At 45.8% G+C, this 8,497-nt stretch overlaps 1 pseudogene; it reads left to right on the forward strand.

Moving 5' to 3' along the window:
- The first annotated feature begins 526 nt into the window (after positions 1-526).
- On the forward strand, positions 527-7,843 carry LOC123135481 (disease resistance protein Pik-2-like; annotated as a pseudogene).
- Positions 7,844-8,497: the final 654 nt, after the last annotated feature.

The raw sequence follows: 8,497 nt of genomic DNA on the forward strand, positions 1-8,497 counted from the left end.
ACCACCAGCCGCCCACTTCAAAGCGTACCAATGCCAGCTGAAACACCACCAGGCGCCCACTTCACAGCGTACCAACGCCGATAGGAGGAGCAGAGGCATCCCATCCACTCCTAACCTGGCATCAGCTACTGGGTTTGGGTCAGGCCTCCACGGTTGGAAACGCCCACACTTGCGTCCCAAGCCAGTCCTCGGTTAACCGGTGGGGACATGAAGTGATTGCCGACGTCCAGAGCGAAGCAAGCCCCGACCATATTTGAGGTGCAATTACATAGTATACAGTAGAATTGAGAAAGTATATTCTTAAGAGGATCACATGGTTAACATATTTGAGGTGCAATTACATAATATACAGTAGAATTGAGAAAGTCAAGATGAAGTAAACACAAGACAACCGAGTGTCGAGGAACTGTGAAAGAGTAGTGGCCATGTACGCGTAACATGTGGACGATATGGAATACGCTTTGTTTTATTGAAAGCGTAAAGCACCTGCCCTGGAACACGGATAGCGTTACTGGAATCCCCCACCCCCCCAAGTCAGAAATCGCTGCTCCCATTCCTCGTGCTCTGTTGGTTCGATCCGCCGCCGGCGACGCAACACCGGTCAGGTTTCCCGGCAGTTGGGACTTGGCGCGAAGACGGAGCCTGCCTGGCGATGGGAGTCGGACGGGGAGCTGTCGCGACAGGCGCGCAGCGCCGGTGGATCGGTCGCGGAGGCGGCCGGGATCCTGGCTGCGTCGCCGCTGCGGTGGTTCGATTCCGGCGTCGTCGTCGGTCCGATCGATATCGGGTGCCCTCCGCGGAGGTCTCCCGGCGGTGGTCGACGCCACCTCGGCCGTAGATTTTGGCTTGGGCGAAGGCCGACGTCGCTGATGTTCAAAGATTCAGACAAGTCCGTTCAGACTGATCCCCTGCACCGGTGAAGACGACGCGATGCCAGTCGTCACTACATCAGGTACATGAATCCATCAGCTGGTCAAGTGTGAACGTCCAAGACGACGCTGTGGCACTCACTCACTCACTCTTCTTGCTGTTCATCTGAAATAATCTCAGGTAGTATCAATTTCTCACCGACGCTCACTGTTTTTGCAGCATCGGATGCTCTCTCTGTTCATCTGAAACAATGTCGGGCATCAATTATTACTCTGCACCAACCATGTCAGGTAACACTGCATCAATGTCGCTGATGAATTATTACTCTCCATCAACCATGTCAGGTAGCATTGCATCAATGTCGCCCATCAATTATTACTCTGCAATACAGTCTATGGCCGGGTCACTTATTACACTCCATCAATCAGCAGCTGCTCCATAGCACCACCACCTCCTCCCTGCAGCTGACCCCCTCCCCATTTTGCTCCACCCACCAGATCTAAGCTACCATTGGCGCTCCAACTTCTGAAGCAGCGAGGGACGAGAGGCATGGAGCCGACGGCGGTCAGCGTGGGCAAGGCCGCGCTGGGTGGTGCGCTGGGCTACGCAACGTCCAAGGCGGCCGAGGAAATCGCCCTGCAGCTCGGCGTTCTTGATGCAGTCGTTCTTGATGACGGCTGATGAGGAGCAGAGCCAGAACAAGGTGCTCACCACCTGGGTGCAGCAGATTGGGGTCCTGTCCTACAAAGTGGAGGACAGCCTCATGGATTTTGGCCTCCTGTCCGAGAAGAAGCCATATTTGGGGTGCATCCCTCGCAGCCCAGGTGATCGACGACGCATCGCCAAGGAGGTGAAGCAGCTGAGGGCCGAGGTGGAGGACGTGAGCAACAGGAACCTGCGCTATCGCCTCATCAAGGAGAGCTCAGGCTCCAAGCCTACCATGGCAGAGGAGCAGGCCAGCATTGCTACTGCGGTAATGTTTGGCATCAACGAAGCAAGGCTTGCTGCATTGGAGCATGAAGATTCATCAAAGGTGGACCTCCATCAGTTGATTTCCAGCAAGGATGTGGACCTTAGGGTGATCGCCATGTGGGGTAGTAGCGGTGATCTTGGGAAGACGTCGGCCATCCAGGAGATTTATGATGACCCAAAGGTATTGCAAAGGTTTGGCTTCCATGCTTGGATTAGGCTGATGCATCCTTTCAAACCACAAGAGTTCCTCCGGAGCTTGGTAAGGCAATTTTATGAAAATTCACATGATGAGTTTGGAAAGCCATCTTTCAGTCCACAAGAATTTCTCCAGAGCTTGGAAAGGCAATTTTATGAAACTTCCTATGATTACGTTGGAAAGCCAGAACAACAAACAAGTGTTGGGGCTGTTCTGGCCAAGATGGAGAAGATGGATCAAAGTGATTTAGTCTGTGTGTTTAATGCACTGTTGTGTAGCAATAGCTACCTGGTTATCATAAATGACCCGTCCACGATAGAAGAGTGGCATTGCATTAGGAAGTACTTTCCTGACAACAAGAAACAAAGTAGAATCATTGTTTCCGCGCAGCAAATTGAAATTGCGTGCTTGTGCACAGAGAAACCGTACCAAGTTTCTGAGTTCAAGCAGTTGTCATGTGATCAAACTATTTATTTGTTCCACAAGAAGGTAAGTCTGTTTCTTGCATTGTTTTGTTAGAGATTTGTTTATTTCTTATTATGGATGATTGACTCTTCTTTTCATTTCACTTCTAATTGCAGAATTCAGTGGGGCAGGTCAACATGGGCAGTGTTAGTGTTGCAATGGTTGACAACGATGACGAAGCAAAGGCTCCTACTGTGGAGGAGAAACTGAAGGTGGGACTCCAGCACTGGTTGAAAAATCAAAATTCAAATCTTGAATTCCATATCCATAGATTATATTTGGGATGTATAAATGTTCAGTAGTGTTTTCTTTTTGGCCACACACGCGCGCACAACCTAGCAATCTAGCTTTAGTAGCCTAAACAACTGTGTACGAACAAGCCAAAAAAAAAAGGGCAACCTGGTGCATGTAGCTCCCGCTTGCGCAGGGTCCAGGGAAGGGTCCGACCACTTTGGGTCTATAGTACGCAGCCTTTCCCTACATTTCTGTAAGAGGCTGTTTCCAGGACTTGAACCCATGACCTCATGGTCACAAGGCAGCAGCTTTACCACTGCGCCAAGGCTCCCCTTCACGAACAAGCCAATATAAAGAAAATTTAACAAACATCAAAATTTGAGGGAAGGAAAACTGAGACATGACTCCTAGTATAGCCAATTGAAAGAAATATTATTTTTTAAAGTTGAACCACGGATATATATATATATATATATATATATGAAGTTAGATTATTTGTTGGCCATAGTGCTCTCACTAAAATTGGCAAACACCTGTGTATGAATGAGCTAATCCTGGTGCTCAAACTTATTTAACAAACTTTAAAGTTAGAGGGAAATAAAGCTGAGACATGCCTCTTCGTGAAATGCACACTAATTGAAAAATATATTGTGCTTTGAAGTTGAGTAAGGATGAACACATTGGCATACCACTCTCACAAAAAGTGTGCACCTGAAAATCCTCAACATTTAACTCTGAGCAAAAGTACATAAACATTCTCATAGATCTGTTTTTTTGTTTAGGTTAAGCGAGCATCATGTTCTGCCGAGCCTATTTCCTACAGAAACAAAGTTACTATCAGTGAGGCAAACACATCATTGCCCAACGATGAAATACAGGAGGAAGACCAAGAACCTAACATTGCAGGTGAAAACAAAATTTGTAACTCAACTGCTAGAAAGAAATTTGATCGCAGCAGGACACTGGCACTGGCTGATTAATTGCTCTGTGGGCGAGAAACAGAGAATTTTTTTCTTATCAAATTAGTTGGCCGGCCAGACAACAAGTGTTGTACGGTAATCTCAGTTTGGGGAATGGGAGGTCTTGGGAAAACCTCTCTTGTTCGAAGCATCTACCGGAGCCAAGAACTTGGTGGCTGGAAGCGTGTTTGGGCCACTTCATTGCGTCCTTTTAAGCCAGAAGTACTCCTTAGAGATTTGGCTTTGCAGCTTCAGAATACTATCCAAGAAGATCCCGCTGGAGCAACAACTGGGGCACAGAAGAAAAGCATATCAGTGATGAATCTTCAAGAGTTGAAGCAGGAAATAGCTCGGGTACTAAAAAGGAAAAGGTGCCTTGTTGTTCTTGATGATATATTATCCACCTCTGAGTGGGAGTTGGTCAAATCGTGTTTGGATAATGCTGGAAGGATCATAGTCACCACAAGAGAAAACAGTATTGCCAAACATTGTTCAGCAGAGGACAAAAACAGGTACCATCTTGGTGGTCTGAAAGAGGATGCTGCACTTGACCTCTTAAAAAAGAAGGTAATTTAGAACTACTATCCCCTTTTTCCATGTCATATAGGTTTTGCTTCACATTTCATTACTCTTACCTCATGTAACATTATATTTTTTTTCTCAGACTGCAATTTAGAAGAATAAAGGTGACATCTTCTTTGAAGAAAAAACTGTCTGAACTCTAATAATCTTGTACGTACATAATGTGAGATCTAGCAAAATGTCCACCATTATATCTAGGAACATATTTACCTGTTCAATTTCTAATGAATCAAGATATCCTCTTGTTCCGGTATAAATAGTAGCTATCTGCTCTTCCACTGGGAGAGGATTTGCCTGGGATTGTATATTAGATCTGGACCGTCTTGCTGAATTTCGGGAAGGTGCCGTGGTGGGCTCGTGTGACTGGACAGCGGTCTTGTATGCTGCAAGAGGAGCCTCCATACATGCGGCATGTTAGGGCCTCCGCAAGGTGATGGGGTGGTGATGACATGTTTGTCGATGCTATTGGGGTTCTGCCACTCACATTGCCTTAGATTCAAGCGGAGGCCAGGACAGCAGCAAGCTTGTTGTTGTGCTCATGTGAGCCGCAGTTGGTGTCTCTCTGGATGTGCGGGGCATAGTTTAGCTTGCAAGTGCATATCATCTTAGGTATTGTGGCTTCGTGTGGCAAGGGAGTAAATTAATGTTGAGGAACCTGTGCCATGTTGTCCCGCCAGTGTGGCTCAGCCGCTTGTCTTGGCTAGTGTCTAAGTGTGTCAGGGTTTGTAGATGATGACCATGCTTTGGCTAGCATGGGTTGTCTGCATCAATAGGTAATGGTTGGACAACATCATTAGGCATGGGTTATCTACATCATTAGGCATGGGTTGTCTACATCATTAGGCATGGGTTGTCAGGGTTTTTTGTTGAGATTGTAATTAGGTAGGTCCTTGGAGCAATCAACTACATTCTTTCTTGCCCAGGGAAACGTTGTTGTAAAGTTTTGCTTCCTCGAGTTAGTTGCAGCGTCAAATGTTCTCACCATACTCAAGGAGTTATACTCATTTGTTTAATGGAAGCCTTCAAAGGAGCTAAATTACTTATTGGGAGTGTTAATGGGCGCCATCGAAATTGCAGCTAAAGTAGTAAAAAAATGTCCTAAAATTTTATTTTTCATTTCACGAGCAAATTTTTTGTACCTTTTAGAGTTTTTCTGTGAAGTGCATTAATGGTTTTTTTTACCCAAAGCATGTTATTGTAGGTGCACATTTGAATAGTAGCAATATCTATGATTACAGTTTTGTGCACACCCAGGATACAAGGAAATTTCAATGCTTAGTAAATTCTCCATATGCTGAGAATTTCAGATTAGTAAATGTTAAACCCATGGAGAGGATAGTTTTCCGTAAACATACCGTTAGGGCCAGGGCTTTGACTTCCAGAAGGTACAAGTGGAAACTAGGACAAACAAGCTCATGCTACTAAATATTCTTAATCTATCAACAGTAATTTTGTTAATCCAAATAGTTAACTTTGTCAAATTATGTATGTTGCAGGTATTCAAGAACAATAGTGAAAAAACAGATTTAGTCCCAGCTATGCTGGAGCAAGCAAGGCCTATCCTGCAGAAATGTGGTGGACTTCCCCTTGCAATATCGACTATCGGTGGATTCCTTTCCACTAAGCCAAAAACTGCTAATGAATGGAGGAAGATGAGCGATGGCATTAGTATTGAATTGGAGATGAATCCTGAGCTTAGGACAATAAAGACAATTCTTATGAGGAGCTATGATGGCTTGCCATACCATCTCAAGTCTGCTTTCTTATACCTATCCATATTTCAAGAAGACCAGAGAATTAGGTGGGGTCGCTTGGCGGGGCGGTGGACTGCAGAGGGTTACTCAAGAGATATGCATGGCATGACTGCAATTGAACTTTGTCGGAGGTACTTTGATGAGCTCTTGGATAGGAGTATGATTCTGCCAGGGGAAGGGACAAAGCAATACAGTCAGAAAATCAATTCCTGCCAACTTCATGATATGATCCGTGAAATATGCATCTCAAAGGCTAGGGAGGAAAACCTTGTTTTCACGCTGGAGGAAGGATGTTGTTTGAGTGACACACAAGGTGCAATACGTCATCTTGTCATTGGCAGCAACTAGAAAAGGGATAAAGATGTGCTGGAGAGCAAGCTAGACTTGTCACACGTACGGTCATTGACCGTGTTCGGAGAGTGGAGATCGTTTTTCATCTCTGACAATATGAGGTTCCTCCGAGTGCTTGACTTAGAAGACACACTGGAGTTAAAAGATCATCATCTTGATGATATCGGGCAGTTCCGTCACCTCAAGTATCTTTCTCTTCGAGGATGTCGGAACATTTTATGCCTGCCTGATTCTTTGCGAAATTTGAGGCACCTTGAAATGCTGGATATTAGAGGTACATGTATATATGAGTTGCCAACAACAATCACCAACCTTCTGAAGCTACAGCACCTTCATGCAGATGATCGTTTGGACCGTTTGCGTGTTAGGGGAGAGGATGCCATAGTTGATAAGTATAAACGTTACATTGGTCGTATTTCCACATGTGAAAGATGCAGCGTTTTGTTGTATAAAGGTCATGTTTTCTTGAGACCACAAGTTTTAGATGCCGGTTTGAACAGGTATGATATATTCAATCTATACCGCTTCCAGGAGAGGATCCTAGATGGCATTATTCTTCCCAAAGGGATTGGTAAATTGAAGACCCTTCATGCACTAGGTTTCGTTGATGTTTCTGGGAGAAATGGAAATGCCACTGTAAAAGAGTTTGGAGAGCTTACTCAGCTATGTAAGCTTAAAGTGGGTGGTCTGAGCTATAGAAACATCAGTGAGTTATGGTCTGCCATTGCTGGTCATAATCAACTTCAATCTTTATCAGTTGAAATGGGTTACCCATACGAAGAGAGGAATGTGTTAGATGGCTGTTTGGGTGAAGGTTTGCTGCCACCAAGCAGCCTCGAGAGCCTCACTCTGCATGGTAAGCTAGTCAATGTAACAGGATGGACCCATACGCTTCAGAATCTCTCCAAGTTGGTGCTAAAGTGGAGCAGATTGAAGCAAGATGATGATGCCATACAAGCCCTTGGGTTACTTCCAAATCTTGCAGTTCTACGTCTGGGGGTGGATTCGTTGTATGGGACACAACTCCATTTCGAGAGCTCATCTTTCCCGAGTCTCATGGTGCTGGAGTTGTATGGGTTAGGCAACCTCAGGTCGGCGCTGTTTGAAAAAGACGCAGTGCCTAAGCTCGAGCTGCTACAAGTTGGTCGGTGCGCAGAGCTGGAAGCATTCTGTGGGCTGCCAGCCCTCACAAGCCTCAAGGAGATTCAGTTGGATAGTCATTGTCTCAGTGAAACATTGAAAGAATTGGTGCAGAGTCAGGTAGCCGAGCATATGAAGCATGTCAGAGTGAATTTTGTTGACTTGTAAATTCTCTTTATATGTGTATATATAATATAGACTCCATCATCAGAGCACAAAGATTGGTGCGTGTACTCGCTCTTGTAATTGTCCCTTTGGTACTATGCTGGCAGATAATTAGTCATTGCTTGTTCTCCCACGCTAATTCAGTTTCGCAAGTATTTATGTGTTGACTCTGCGTTTCTTAATTCTCTTTGACCGAATAGGCATTTCTTTGCTTTTGGCTGCTGCTGCAGTAATGGTTGATGGCATGTCCTTGATGATGTGGCCTAACTGAACCCATTACTGCTCCTCTGCTCTTAATATCTACTACCCGCTACTGCTGCCTATCTAAAACAGACATGTCGAGGCAGGCTTGAGTTCACAGTTGAACCACGTTCCAATACACCAGGTGCCTGCCTGCCACGGTGTAACAGCTCAGCTTTTGGTATGCCGAAGAATGAATGCCTCAGTGTGTTGAGCCACTGCGTGTGGGCCTTCATGTTGAATAGTGAGAGCGAATACATCTGAATTCCCAGCCCCTTGCCCTGTTTCTCCTCCCGACTGAACCTTGAGGAGCTGACAGTCAACAAAACTCTACAGCATTCAAGTTGGTAGGACTAGGGTTCCTACCGGGCCTTCGGCGTAGATTGTATGGGCAGGGAGGAGGGAGACGAGGGCTGGGGCGGGCGCGCCGGCGATGAGGCGCCGTCGCGGCTAGGGTTTAGGTGCGGCGGCGGTTGGCTGGTGGCGGCTAGGGTTCCGGCTCCTCAGGGAGCCGGGCAACAGAAGATGATAATATCTTTATTGCTTGATCTCAAACGATGTCTTACAAC

The sequence above is a fragment of the Triticum aestivum genome, chromosome 6B (assembly GCF_018294505.1).
Source record: "Triticum aestivum cultivar Chinese Spring chromosome 6B, IWGSC CS RefSeq v2.1, whole genome shotgun sequence".
Taxonomy (NCBI): Eukaryota; Viridiplantae; Streptophyta; class Magnoliopsida; order Poales; family Poaceae; genus Triticum; species Triticum aestivum.